Here is a 12,574-nt window from a genome sequence, read left to right as displayed (position 1 = left end):
GGGAGGATGTTAGCAGTCAAGGTAGGTGGGCAAGGTGAGCAGTGACCGGTGGAGGGAAGCAGTTGTTATTGCTCAGCTCTCGATTGCTGGTGCAGCTCTTCGCTGCTGTTCTTGTTCACTGGTATTGCACCGAGATCCCCTCACCAACAGGCCAGTGGACCCGGTTCATCTCTCTCGTGGGAATTAATACTGAGAAGTAAATTTGTGTTCAAGTAACTGGGTTTGGGGTTTTTTTAATGTATTATTGTTAAGCTGGGTCTTAGTAGGGTTAATTGTTTCAAGTTGTAGTTTTGATATTTTGAGGTAACTTCTTTGTGGTTTGGTAGGTTTTTTGGTTTGTTGGGTTTTTTTTGTTTGTTTTGGTTTGGTTTTTTTTAACTAAATATCATACTAGCATTTGTTTCTAAAGATTTGAGTGACTTTAATTTTTGTGGTTTAACTGTAATTTGGGTAGGAATATGTAAATTGTATTTTAAGAGTTTATGTTATGTATAGGATTTTTTTGATTTACAATTTGAAGTTTGTGAGGGATAAGGTTAGTGGTGAAGAGGTATACTAACAAGGTATTTAGAAAACGGATTTTGAGGATTGGTGACCGATAAACACTGTATTTGGATGTGTGGTTTTAGTGTTACTTATACGTTTTGTTTTGGTTGTGGAACTATTTATCTTGGGGTTTTTCGGTGTGTTTTAAATAAGGTTTGACACAGGGAGTAGGAATCTCGTGTGGTATATTTTTTGTGGAAACAGAAGTATAACTTTTTCTGTAGGTTTAGGTTTCTTTAGGGAGCCGAACCGAACCGAGGCGCGCCGAAGGCACAGAGCGGCTGGGAGTTGGGCCGAAGCGAGGCGAGCTCGGCCGAAGAGGCGAATGCAGGCGCCAAGAGCCGAGTTGAGGCGCCAAGAGCCGACTCGAGCCGAGCGTCTCCGGAGCGAGCCGAGCTCCGCCGAGCGCCGCAGCATCCCGGGCAGGGCGAGGCGCCGGGCCGGGCTCAGGGTGCAGCCGGGGCTCTGGGAGGCTTCCCCGCCTGTCCCTCTCTCTAGCCCTCCTTCCTTCTCCCCGTCTTCGCCTTCTCTCGCTCCCTTTCCCCCATTCCCTCTCCCCCCGCAAAGCCGGCTCCTTCCCGTCCTGTCCCTAGCCCGCTACTCCCTTCTGTTCCCCCTCTCTCCTTCCTCTGCCCAGCCTCCGTGTACCCTCGTCCCGGGCTTTCCCTTCCCGTGCCGCTTTCCTGCACAGCCCGAGCTCCCTCGCCGCCCTTTCTCGTGCCCTGCTCTCGCTCCTCTCTTCCCGTGCCCCCTTTCCCTCTTTGCCCCGCAGCCGCGGGGCTCGGGCTGCCGGAGAATAAAGCCCCGAGGGCCGGAGCCCGGCGCCCCTGGGCCCTTGCGGGAGTCCCCGCGCGGGGCCGGAGGCTCTCGGCGGATCCCCCCGTGCCGCTCAAGCAGCGCGGCCGACAGCGCCGGAGCTGCGGCTTTGCCGGCATCGCGCTGAGAGCGGCCCCCGCTCCGTGCCGGGCCGTCCCCGCCGTCTGTGCCGCTCCCTCTCTCGCTGCCCCTGGCCCGTGACAGCGAGGCTGGGCAGGAACCTCAAGCCTTCTGGGGGCTGCCCCCCCTTTCTTGTTGCAGCAGAATCCCTTGCTGGGGCCATGCACGTGTGGGAAGGGCTTGGGGGAAGCGCTGCGCTGCTGTCCGGGGCAGTCGGATTCGTTCGGAGCCTTCTTTGGGGGTCAGGGAAAGGCGGGGTGAAGACTCGGGGCTCTGATGCCGTTGGGGGCAGCCCAAGGTGCCCAGGAGAGGGAGCCCCACTGCGGTGCAGGAGCAGGTGGGGGGCGGGCGAGGGGCGGGGGTCACGCTGGGTGCCGTCCCCCAGAGGGACCCAAAGCTGCCACCAAATGCACAGGGAGGGGTGAGTGGGTGTAGGATGCTAAAACCTGGCAAGGCATTCGGTTTTCTAGGTATTGCTAAAGAATAGGAATTGGTCTCTAAACTCAGCTGGGGAGAAACCCTCTCTATGCACTCATTTGTTTACAGGAATGTAGAAGGTTCCGACTGGAGATGGGTAGTAGTTCTGAAGATATTGCCGTGAGGTTTTGATCTAGGAACGGACCGAGCTGTGCCCTGGAACCCTCAGAACAGCTGCAGGGGCTGAAGGCGATAGAAAGGGCTCTCTGGCACCTTTTGCCTCCGTTCTCTGCCAGCGCCCAAAGCGTGTCGCAGTCCCGGAAGAGGCGCTTGTCATCCCGAGAGCCAAAAGGAAGACGTGTCAAATCCCAGCTCTGCCTTGTGTTTCGTGTGGGTTTTTTACTTCGTATTGATGTCATTCCAGAGAGCAAGGAAAGAAGAAATGTGACCGGCTCCCACTATTACTGTGTGAAGGCTTTCTTGAAAGGCTGCTGTATTTCTATTGTCTTTTTCCACTCCAAGCTTGACTTTCGCCCTCGTTTTTCGAGCTCTGCTGCATTGGGTGTCCCAAGGAGGGCGGGGTTCCTCAGCAGGGCTCTTAGGAGGCGGCGCTGATTCTGCTTTTTCTGAAGGCGTCTCAAAGCGCGCTACCAGAATGACAGTTTTGTGCACTGGAAAGCTTTCCCTCAGTGCCATCAGCGCACGTCCGTGTCTGAATTGTGGAAGCAGACGGACTCAGAAAAGCCAGCACCCGGAGCAGATTTCTGTTGGCTCTGTGTCTGTGAGAAGCGGGCTGTGTGCTGGACGGGGAGAGGCGCTGTTGGAGAGTGGCATCAGCGCCAGGTGTGAGCTGTGAGGATGATGGGGGGCTCGGAGCAGCGCCAGGTGTGAGCTGTGAGGATGATGAGGGGCCGGCTCCTGCCGGGGGTGGGGGGAGGGGGGGGGGCGACGCTGTTTTAGGGGGAGGCTTCGCTTCAGCTCCCTTTTGCATGGAGCTGCTGAGTAGAGGGGTTCATGGGGGGGCTCCCGGGGCTGTCTCATGGAAGGACTGCGAGAGCTTCTCGCAGCGTCTGGGCGAACACCTGGATACGCGCTTGGATCCGCGGAGCATCGCTTCAAGGAGGTGCCGAGGGACGAATCTTTGTGCCGGGAAGCAGCAGCCGAACGGGTGAGCGCGTGTGGATTTGGAGCGGGGACTTTGGTCCTTTCCCTTTTCAATTGGATCTTGGCAGTCCCCCCTCCCCGCTTCCCCAGGAACAAAAAGGGAGCTTGTGAAGACAAAAGAAATGAAGGAGAGGCAAGCAGCTACTCTCCTAATATTGTCTGTGTTGGAACTGGGGGGGATCCGCTTTCGCTTGCGGTTCCAAGGATGTCGATTGAAGGAAAAGCTGCCTTTTCCCGGCTGTTAGGGGTATCCCAGGGGTGACAGGGAATCCCTGCGTTCCATTTGAACGGGAATGGGCAAAGTATTGTTGTCATCGGATGGCTTTGATTTGAAGGTAGCCAGCCCATTTTCATCATCCTAAGGTTTAAATGGAGGGGACAGCGCTGGTGTCCCTCCTTAGCAAGGGTTTGAATGGAGGTCAAAATCCCCCCTTGCACATGGCTTGAAGGATTTCATTGGAGGAAAGCCCCTTCTTTTCTGCTCTCCTAGGGGATGAACTTGAAGGGGAGAAGCCATTTCTTTGCCCTTGTTGAAGCGAGGTGAGCGCCGCCCGCGGCGTCAGTTTCGGGGTTGAGTTGCGGGAAGCCGCAGCTCTGGCGGCGTTTGCAGGGCTGCAGTCGGGCTGTGCCGCTGCATTTGAGGGCGCTTCTTGTGGCCGCGGCCCGGGCCGGAGCGTTGCCGCTCGGGAGCGCTGCCGGCCCGGGCCGGGCGGGTGCCGAGGCGCGGGGGGAATTTGGCGCGGCAGCGGCGGAGCCGCTTTGCCGGTGCGAGCCGCCGTGCGGAGCCGAGGGCAGCTGGCGCCGGGCCGGCCAAGGGCGGCAGAGGCGGCGCGGGCGCTGCTGCGCCGGCCCGGCCGGTGCCGGCCGCTCTGTCCGCTCCGGGCGCGGGGCTCGGGCGCCGCCGGGGCCCCCCGGGCAGGGGGAGCGGGCGGGGGCGGGGGGGGTCTCCGGGGCGGCGCCGCCCCTGCGCGCCGGAGCAGCCGCCGGAGGAGCCGCTTTGCCGCCGGGAGCCGCGCTCCGTCCGGGGCCGGCAGCGCGGGGTTGGGCTGCCGCAAGTTCTTGGGTGTCGCGGTTCGGAGGTGGCTTTGTAGGGATCGATCGCACGGGTTTGTTCTGGTCGCAGTGGGTGTGCGCTAAGGGCTATGGCGTTCTTCCTGACCGGTACGGTTCTCGGTTCGGGTGGTGACGATAAAGGTTTGGTTTGAATGGAGTTCTGTAGTCGGATTTTTTTTTGCCGGGCTATTCTGCTTTTAAAGGCGTGCAATGGTTTCTACGGGTCGTTGCGTGAAGCAGCGGCTCGGATTTTAATTCTGTCGCCGTGGCTTTTATTAGCGTGGGCGTGTAGCGTTTGTTTCGGTGGGTTCGAGGTGGCGTCGTGTCGTTAATAGCAGCGGGGTTTTTAAAATCTCTCTAATTGCGTTTGTGTTTCTCGTCTTCCAGGGCTTTTATTTCTTTGGTTTGCTTGATTGTAGTGTACGTTTTATTGTGACGGATCATTTGGGAGATCTTGTCAATGGTTACGTTTCTCTTTCGGCTTTGTGTTTATTTCTGGGTGGTATTTTTATTTTGATCGAATGAGGCTCTATGCGTTTATTCTTCAGTTGGGAATAATTTTTTTGATGTAAATTAAAGTTGCTTTGGTTTGGGGGACTTTTGTTTTACAAATGTATTTTCTTTTGGGTTTTTTTTTTTTTCTTTTTTTTTCTTTTTTTTTTTTTTTCGTTTCTTGTTGTCCTTTGACGTATTTGGTGGTTATTGATCAGTTTTATTTTTGGGAACGTGGGTATTTATATGGTGGGTCTTTTTAAGTAGGGTTTGGTTTTTTTTTTTTTGGGCAGTTATTTTCTTATTTTTTAGTGGTTGAGATTTTTTGGTTTTTTTCTATTTCGTTCATTAGTTCGCTTTCTAAAGTTCTTTTGACAGAGTATTGCTTATTCTTTGAGTTAGTGTAGATGTAGAACTTCGGTTAGTTTTTAAAATAACGTTCAGGGTCAGTGGCACTGATTGGAGTTGAGCGAGTTGGTTTGGGTTTTTTTAGAGGTTTTTGTGATTTGCTGCGTGTGTTTCTCCAGGGTTTTCTTTTCGTTTGGTTCCATTTTTCTGATGTGATGAGAACTGTTAGTGAAAAGAGTGTTGTGTGTTTTTTTCGCTGGCAGTCGTTTGGCTGGTGGAGGTATCTTGATGGTTTTGGAAGACATTGGTGGGAATTCGATGCTGTTTGTTTTGTCATTGCATTTAGGAATTGGATTTTAAATGTAAAATTCTAAGGATAGCTATCTTTAAACAAAACGAGTAGATGTGTAGAAATGGGAATCAACTTTTATTTTGATCTATTCGATCTCTATTTAAAATTTAACAGGTAACTTAAGTCATGATCTATTCCAATAAGATATTGTATTTTTCAAAGAGCATTGTGTATGTTGATAGATATATCAATAGAGATGCTAAATATAAACACAGCTCAAAGGAAATTTTAAATCTAGAAATGTGTTGCGAATCTATGCAGATATATATATCAAATTATTAAAGGATTGTAAATGTAAAGTGACATAAATCCATACAACACGTAATACAAGTGATACCGTATAGATCTTATGATGGTATATTATAGGAAACGGCTATAAATCTAGTACATCGCTATGATATAATATGTAAAACATTATAGATATGGTAACTGTAAATACAACAACATTATTAAAAGCAGTTTAAAAGAAAGGATGGTTTTGTTTTTTACTTGGCAAAAGCAGGGGTTTTATTATAACAACTACAAATACAAATGATAGAAAGGTAGAAATCTACTTGTAAAAAGATCTCATGAATACATCAAGATGGATATAAAAATTGAAAATATTAGAAAAAAGAAGTTGTAGCAGTAGATTTGGTACATGATAAAAATAATGATTTATCTCTATGATGTGAATAATAGATATGTGCTATGTAATGATGAATGGAATGCATCAGTATAAACGGTGACTATAAAAGTGAATCTAATTATGCAAGCTCTAAATATAACACTATTTCAATAGAGTTGAAAAGAAGGGTTTTTTGGTATTTGTTTGGTTAGAGATGGGATTTTTTTTGGAAGAATAAAAGTATGATAGAAATCTAAATGGAAGTCGAGAAATATACAGTCAATAGATAATGATATTGCTAGAACCACAAAGTATGAATAAATACAGATAATAGGAATAGGCATAATAGATTGTATAAACGACGTAACACATCACTGTCCGGTCTAAATATGCGTGTGAATAGAACTAGGAAAACTAGAACTATCAAATTTATTTCAAGAAGGCATGAAAGAAAGGGGGCTTATTTGGTTCTTGTTTGGTAAGAGGCAGGTTTCTGGCATTTATTTTTAGAGGAGTTTTTGGGGGGGATCGCCCCTGTTCTTTTTTGCCGCCTTGGCCGCCCGCAGGCCCAAGGCGCGCGGCGCCCCCGGCTGGGGTGGGCGGCAGTGCTGCCGCCTTGTGGGCAGAGCGCGGTACTGCAGCCCGCCGCCGCCAGGCAGCCCTCTTGGGCGTGGCGCGTGGCGGAGTTTGTTTGACCTTCTGAAAATGGCGGCGAAAAGGGCGGGAAAGCGGAGGACCCTGGTGTGTCTATGCGGACTGCCTGCACGGAACACCGACGCCGGCGCAGCCCCGGCGGGATTTTCTCTTGCGTTTTAGGTGTAACCGACACGGGCTGTGTGGTCAGCGGCGCCGCGGGCGGGCGTATTTTGGCGTGTTTCGGACCGGCATGTGAGTAACCGCCTCTCTCGCCCGAGGGGGCCTCTCTCGGCCGCCATGTTGGGAGTGGCGCGTCGCCAATGTCGCGGGATTTTTTTTTTTTTGACCTTCTCAAAATGGTGGCCAAAAGGGCGGGGATATCGCGGACCCGGGAGTCTGCCGCCCTGTGGCCAGAGCGCGGTACTGCAGCCCCCCGAGCCAGCGCCCTGCCCCTCGCCGCTGGCTGCCGGGGGCGGGGCAAGGACGCGGCTGCCGAGCGAGGCGAGGGCGAGGGGCGGGAGCGAGCGGCGGGCGGGGCGGGCTCGGTAAATGGCCGGGAGGGGTGAAAGACGTTCAGGAGTGCAAAAGGGACACGATGGCTGAGAAGAATGGCCGGGGGGGGGGGGCGGCCCGGCGGGGTCGCTTTCGGCGGGCGGCGGAGGCGCGGTCGTAGCGCTCCGCGGGCCGGGGGCAGCGAGCGGGGGCGGGCGAACGCCGTCGGAACGGAGCTGCACCCCCCCCCCCCGAGCCCGCACACGCGCCTCTCCAGGCGGCGGAAGCGACGGCGGGCCGGAAAATCCCGGCGGGGCGGCGGCGCTGCCCGCCCTTTCTGCCGCCAGCTTTGCAAGGTAAGACCGCCCGCCCCGTCCCGCCCCGCCCCGTCCCGCCGCCCTCCGGTGTCTGTAAACAGACGGACTCCCTCTGGCTTCCCACTTCTCCGTGCTGGAGAGTGGGAGAAAGGTCCGTGCTGCTTGCCGTGTCCTCGGTGGGCAGAGAGCTCTGACCTTGCCTTGCATGGGCTGCTGAGGATTGGATCCATGGGGATGTGCTTTGATGCATTTAGTGACCTTTACAGATTTCTTTCCCCGCTTTTTTCAGTTCACAGAATCATGGAAGAATTCAGGTTGCAAGGGGCTCTAAAGATCACCTCATTCCAAGGCTGCTGCCGCCGTGGGCAGGGACGTGCTTCCATCGAGCAGCTTGCTCAGAGCCTCATCGCAGAGCACCGACGGGCCTTGAGCACTTGCAGCGATGGGGCAGCCCCAGGACCTCTGAGCAACCTGTGCCCTGTGCCAGCCAGGTGCCAGAGGAGGAAGGAAGCCCTTCCCACCTGGAGCAGAGGCTGCGTAGCCTTGTGTCACCGAGCGTGTGAGACAGAAAGGCCCTTCCTTTCTGGAGGGGTAACAACACTCAAAGCTCTTTCTCGGGACAAGCGGAGCAATGGAAGGCCAAAGTAGCCTTCAGTTCTTCCAGCAGCTTTGGGAACAACTTGAAGGAGGAGCAGAGCTGGCCTGGTGCCTGCCATGGCTGTCTGTCTTCTTGGCTGAGGCTTTATAAATGAGGCGCTTTTCTGTAGTTCCTTTTCAGGCATGACGTGCAAGTTGCCCCTAGAAGTCCAAAGGCAGCTGTTTTCTTAGCAGAAGGAAGTCAGGAGGAGGCAAAGCCAGCAGCTAAGTCTGGATAAAAAACTTGGCTAACCTCTTTTCCCCCCCTCCTCCAAACAGGCAAGTGTGAAGCACTCAGCAGAGATCTGCCCGGGAGGAAAAGCAGAGCCAATCTCTGAGAAGAAGGGACGTGCGAGCTCTGGCGAGGACGGCTGCTCCCCCTGGCCTTGGTGTGGGACCTCCTGAGCTGCCATTCCTGTGGTGGGAGTGTTTCTCCTCTCCTCCAGCCAAGCCAGAGACCGCCTAGGGAAGGAGCAGGTAAGGTTGAAGTACCGAGGTCTCCCAGGTAAGAAGTGACACGGCAAAAGGAAATGGCCTCAACTTGCAGCAGGGAAGGCTTAGATTGGATTGGAGGGAAAATTTCTTCACTGATAGGGTGGTCAGGCATAGGAGCAGGCTGCCCAGGGAATTCCCCTTGCCTGGAGACATGTCAAGGATGTCAAGATGTGGTGTTTAGGGACCTGATTTGGGGGGGCAGCAGCTGGGCTCGATGTCCTTAGAAGGCTTTTCCAACCGCAAGGATGCTACGGATCCTATGGTTCTGGAAAGCCTTGACCCCTCTGGCTCTAGCACAGCACCTGGATGCTGACAAAATGAGGCTGGTCCTAGAGCCTGGAGGTCCCTGTGCCACAGGGAGAGGACAAGCCGGTGTCACCTGCAGGGAGGGTCTCGTCCCCAGAGAGCCGTCAGTGACTCCGTCCCTGCCCGGGGCTCTGGGTGCGCCCTCGGGGGGCAGGGGACGACACCTGCCCTCGGGTGTCCCTCTGGGCACCTGGGAAGGGAACCAGGTCCATCCGTGCGGCAGCTGCAGGGCTTGCAGGCTTTGGGGCTTTGCAGCTGTGTGCCTTGTCACAAGGTGGCAGGGACGTGACACTGCCTGGCAACGCTGCTGGCCTCGGATCCTTGCTGCTCTCATCCTTATCCCATATGGATTTAGCAGCAATCTTCTGTCTTTGCTTTCAAACTGTCCTTGGGAGAGTTCCAAGAGAGGGTCATTAGTTATTTCAAAGCCTACATCTTTTACCTCTTGGCACTGAAGAGAAAAGACACAAACCTGCTTTGCATCCTTCTGCCTGGAAGTCATTGTGACACGGGGAAGGGAGGAAGGGGCTGGCCGGGGTCAGCCTCTGCTGAGCCTCAGCTCTTGCTGCTCCTGCTCACAGGGTAAAGCCAAAAGCTGTCGTGATCAAAAACGCAGGCCGCCCTTCTGACCTGAGTCACAGGGGCCGTTTCTTCTGAATGAATCAAGGTGGGAAATCATTCTTGGAGCTTCAGAAGAAAAAAAACCCCAAAACCGTAGGTACGTTTGTAAGAGTGTGTATGTACGTACATTTCCTTCGATGAAGAAGAAAATCTTAGAAATATCATGTCACGTCTGGCTTCCTAGAGAAGATCCTGAACTCTGGGCTTCTGAAAGCAAATGGCTGTGCATTTATAGGAGCGTTTCCCTTCTTTTTATGTGCCTCCCCCAGTCATCTTCTACCCTTGCCCACGGCAAGGAGAGTGCGGTGATTTGGCTGCTCCGCTCTGCCGAGGTTGTTGCAAGCTGTGTAGCAGGGAGTGAGGCCTTTTGTGGCTGCTCATCAGACATTTTCCTACAGCCTTCTCCCTGCGATGGTAAAACGAGACTTGTGTTAGCGAGCAGTCAAGTAGAGCAGGTAACATTAGAAAAGAATTGTTTCTGAGCTGCTGTTCACTAGCACATGTTTCCCCTTTCCGGCAGAGCGCGCATCATTGCGGGCTTGGGATCGATTGAAATGCGCTAAGGAAACCAGCTCTGGGGAGGGAGGGAGGGAGGGAGGGAAATGCTCTCTTAACATGTGCCAATTCTTCTGTCAAACCCATCAGGGCAGGACAGCGTTCAGACTGAAAGTGTAAGAAGATGTGGAGGGAGACAGAGAATCTGACAGGAGCACCGGACTCACAAGTGCACGAATTTTGCTTTTGGCTTGGATTCAAACGCAGAAGTTGTAAGGAATTTGGGAAGGAGAAGGGACATTTCAGAAGGAGAAGAAGAAAAAGAAGTTGTTGTTGTTGTTACAGCCCTGGCAAAATCTTTGGTTCTAGCTAATAAAGGAAGTTAGTTGAAATTAAAAAAAAGAAAAAAACGTGGGTTTTTTTTTTTCCTTCGCTGTTGTATTCGTTGGTGGTTCGTTATATGGTGTGTTGTTTTATTTCTTGGTCTTATTACCTCTGTGTAAATAGTTTTTTTGAGTGAAGCTCACTTTCTGGACGGGTTGGTTTGTATTTGAGGTAGGATTAATTTCAAGAGGTTTCTTTCCTAGAGTTCTGATAGGTATTCCTGGGATTTTGGTTTTGTTTACTGTGTGTATCAACAGAGAGATTTGGTAGGGCCAGCTGGGCTGCTGGAGTTTTGGGTGTTAATTTATGAGATGGCTTTTGTTCAATGCAGTTTTGAATTGGTGAAAGGGTTTTTAATGTAGTGGTTTTAAGGCGGTCTTTAAGAATTGTTTGTATCGTTTCACGTTGTTTGTAGTTGGTGTACGATCAGGGATATGGTGGAACTTCTTGAACGTTCTGGTTTTAGCGTTCCTAAGTTCCGATTTCTTTCTGCTTTGCTGTTTTGTTTCTGGTTTTCTTTTGGGGGACAGGGGCGTTTGTAGACGGTGGGTTTCTAGAGGCAATATGTCTTTCAATTTGGGTAGTGATATTTTTTAGTAGTTTAATAGTTTCGATTTTTTTTATTTTCATGCTTTTAATGAGTTGTTTTAAAATTTGGAAGATAACCTTTCTAGATGATTGGTTATTATTTGTGAGTTAGCCTCAAGGTAGAGCTTTGGGGGCTTTTTTTAGTAATGTTTAGGGTCAGTTGTAGGGTTTTGAGTTTAGTGAGTTGGTTGGATTTAATTTTTCACGGGTGTTTGTTTTGACTAGCAGTTCTGTCATTTTCCATGTGTATCTGAGTTTTTTGGGGTTTTGAGCCATTGGTTGAGGAGGAAGTTTATGATGAGAATGTACGGAGCTTTTGGGCTAGTTATAGTGGGATTTCAAATGTCTTGACAGTTCGGTTGATTTGAGTTTTTCTTAGGGTTAAATGTTGTGGGGTCTTTGTTCTGTTAGTCCTAGAAATAGGTTTGGTTTGGATATGCTGCGATGGGATGAGCGTGGGCTGCGTACCGGTGCTGCCGAAGGTGCGGTATTTGTGTGGTTCTGATGCGTTGGGTTAATGAATTGATACGGTCTAATATATAGATTAATTAAAGTAGAAATAAATATCAATATAAAACCAAATATAAAATGATAGTGGTAAACATAAATATAGAAAACAAATAGATAAACACATAAAACTATACTATATAGTATATTATTGTAACAGATGCTAATCTATAGAAACGATAGCCTGTTATATATGTATACAAAGATATCTAAAGATCGGTTGTAAATATAAAAATATTTAGATAGAGTTAAAAGGAATTGGGGATTCTTTGGGATTTTTTTATTAGGTTATAGGCTGGGGGTTTTTTTCTAGATAGAAATAATATAAAAATAAAAATCCAGATCTCCAAATATATAACGCGTATACCGATCTCTCTAAATATTTAATATAAAGAAATAGAAGTAAAAGAATATCTAGGATATAAAAATACTATATATCTATTATTCTATTAAAAGGTATTCTCTCTAGTATGTATAATACCTACAAATGTAATAAATAAAAATTATAAAAGTAAATGTGAAGAGAATGATGAAAAATGAGATGATTTTTAGAGTTTTAAATATGGTTTAGATAAAGGGGTGTCTTTGGTTTTTGTTTGGTTAGAGGCAGGGGTTTTATTTGAAATAATAGAAGTATTATAGAAATGTGAATCTTAAGATAGAAATCTATCATAAGTCTAGAAAGAGAAATGACGAAACTATGGATAGAAATTGAAATCTAAATCTATGTCAGTAATATGAAGAGTTGTAGTATAGAATAGAAATGACCTTATGTGGCAGTATAAATGAGAAATGGGAATAGAAATAGAAGAAGATGTAAATATAGTTGGAAAGAAAGGGAATTTTTTGGCTTTTGTTTGAGTAGAGGCAGGGGTTTTATTTGAAATAATACAAGTGTTCCAGAAGTGAAAATCTGAAGGCAGAAATAGATAATCAATGAATCAAAATACGTATAAAAATATAGAAATAAGTCCTCGGAATAGATGGAATATAGAATATCAATTGATTTATAAATTGACATTGATAAAGAGAAATGGATCAGTAAGCAATACACATTATAATAGAAATGTGACTATCAATAGGAAAACCTAGGGGTAAAATCTATTCAAATATTGTCTAAAAGAAAGGGTTGGGGTTTTTTGGGCTCTTCTTGGGTTAGAGGCAGGGTTTTTATTTGAAATA

At 49.3% G+C, this 12,574-nt stretch overlaps 1 long non-coding RNA gene across 2 annotated transcripts; it reads left to right on the top strand.

The window, feature by feature from the left end:
- Positions 1–2,889: 2,889 nt before the first annotated feature.
- LOC139591431 (uncharacterized) lies at positions 2,890–11,572 on the top strand. Of its 2 annotated transcripts, none has more exons than XR_011679643.1 (3): positions 2,890–3,067; positions 7,650–9,515; positions 10,064–11,572. It is a non-coding gene; the product is annotated as an uncharacterized lncRNA (long non-coding RNA). The 2 variants fall into 2 exon arrangements; XR_011679642.1 differs by lacking the exon at positions 2,890–3,067 and adding an exon at positions 5,841–7,399.
- Positions 11,573–12,574: the final 1,002 nt, after the last annotated feature.

Source organism: Agelaius tricolor, unplaced genomic scaffold, assembly GCF_023055355.1.
Source record: "Agelaius tricolor isolate 1412-34295 unplaced genomic scaffold, bAgeTri1.0.p SCAF_7, whole genome shotgun sequence".
NCBI classification, from domain to species: Eukaryota; Metazoa; Chordata; class Aves; order Passeriformes; family Icteridae; genus Agelaius; species Agelaius tricolor.
The sequence above is the reverse complement of the archived record's forward strand: the minus strand, read 5'-3'. Positions and strand labels throughout refer to the sequence as shown.